The sequence below is a fragment of the Limulus polyphemus genome, unplaced genomic scaffold (genome assembly GCF_000517525.1).
Source record: "Limulus polyphemus unplaced genomic scaffold, Limulus_polyphemus-2.1.2 Scaffold480, whole genome shotgun sequence".
In the NCBI taxonomy this organism is placed as follows: domain Eukaryota; kingdom Metazoa; phylum Arthropoda; class Merostomata; order Xiphosura; family Limulidae; genus Limulus; species Limulus polyphemus.
Genome location: NW_013666090.1, coordinates 517,670 through 519,550, shown reverse-complemented (window position 1 = coordinate 519,550; position 1,881 = coordinate 517,670).

Below are 1,881 nucleotides of genomic sequence, written 5' to 3'. Positions count from 1 at the left end.
AACAGTATTTCTAATTTATGTTGTATAATAACTCTATACGAAACAAATAACATTTACTCATCTATGTAGATTGTATCTATGTAGTTGTATCGACTGAAAGAATGATGAGTTAAAATGGAAATTTCTATAAGGGAAAACGTGAAAATTTGAGGTGTAATTTTTTGAACATTATTGACATGAGATTATAACGTTTACTGTAACAAAATGCGTAATAACATTTTGTATGATATAACTTAAAATAATAAACAACTTTCAAGGGTTCTAGCTTCACTTCGGTTTAATTGATGTCTAATTTCTACAAACATCGTTTACACTTATTTAATGCACTTCTATAGTTATTGTGTGCAATGTTTTTTAAATTCTTCTTGCACCATATAATGTTGTTAATAAAAATGGCAGATTTAAGTTTACAGAAATATATTTTTTACTTAAAGTTCTAGGATGCTATAAATAAATCGGTATTTATAATTAATTGTCATAGGCTGCTATAAATACATCAATATTTGACCCAAAGTTTCTAAGCAGAGATATCACAGAAATTCATAATTCAACGCTTGTAATCGTAGCTATTTTTTAAAAACTCATTAAAGTTTTTTCTACTCGTACTTCAGTAATATTAAATTTGTTATGAATTCATTAGTATTTTACAAATGAGGCTGTACAAAAGGAATCTTTTCTAATTAGAATATCTCGTGATTATTTCATAAAACTGCAAATTTCATTATAAAAAACAACTGTAAAGTTAACGTGATAAATACCTGAAGTTTACTTAGTGTTTCATAAGACATATAATTAAATTGAAAATGCTTAAGTAAGCAAACTAAAATATTTGATTATCTGTTTATAGAACTGGTTTGAAATTTTCAAATGAACATACTATAATATAATTTACAGCGATCCGTAAAAGAAAGTTCACGATCGTGGTCAAACTTGAAGATTCTCTTTATCGGCTACATAATATAAAATGTCTATTGCATTTATCCGCACCTTCTACAAAAAGTCAAGAAAGGAATGCTATTATCCTACATACAACTCCCGAACTCTCGCGGTAGTTGTGGATAATTAAAAGTGGTTTTAGATTTCTGGATAATAATAATTGTATTAGGTAAACAAAAAGGGTACCTCTTCAGATTCCTTGACAATATACTTACATACCTTATTATTCACTACCCGGACTGCTTGTTCCTGTGAATGATTTTTCGTCTTTGGTTTGTCGAAGCGCTTGTGCAACGTTTTCGTGCCGGAGGGAAAAACTGAAAATAAAATATGATATATCACTTAGTTTCATATCCTGACACTTGATGGCACTGCAATACCGTAGTTGCTTCAAATTACAAAAAGTATTCGAATATCGTTGCCAGAATACTGTATGTATTTATAACGTGTTTTTTTTATTTTGTTGTTGTTGTTTTTTGTATAGATATACTGTAGCTGTAATCAACTACAAAGTATAATTATTTTTCGTTTGTGCCTTTCGAAATTATTGTGTTATGCTTGTTTAAAAGAATTTTCTTCAGAATCTCAAGCCGCTATTCCACCTTGAAAGGTATTATTTTAGATAATGTAATGTATTTGTTTAACTTACTTGTACATACACTGATATCATATAAGACTAACAATAATTTAAACTCATCTTCTGGCATAAAAGCATGAAATTTTTACAGTAATTCCTGTATGCTGAATCCGAAAATGATATCATTCTTCTCCATCACGTAGAGCTTTTTCACAAAACGTCGTAACGCAATACATAAAAGAAAGACCACAACACGTAGTTTTGAGACTAAAAGACATAGATTTTACACACAAAAAAATCAGGATGAATGAGGATGCATATTCATTTGACATCAGTGTTCTTCCCTTTTCTTCAGTTTGTTTGTATTT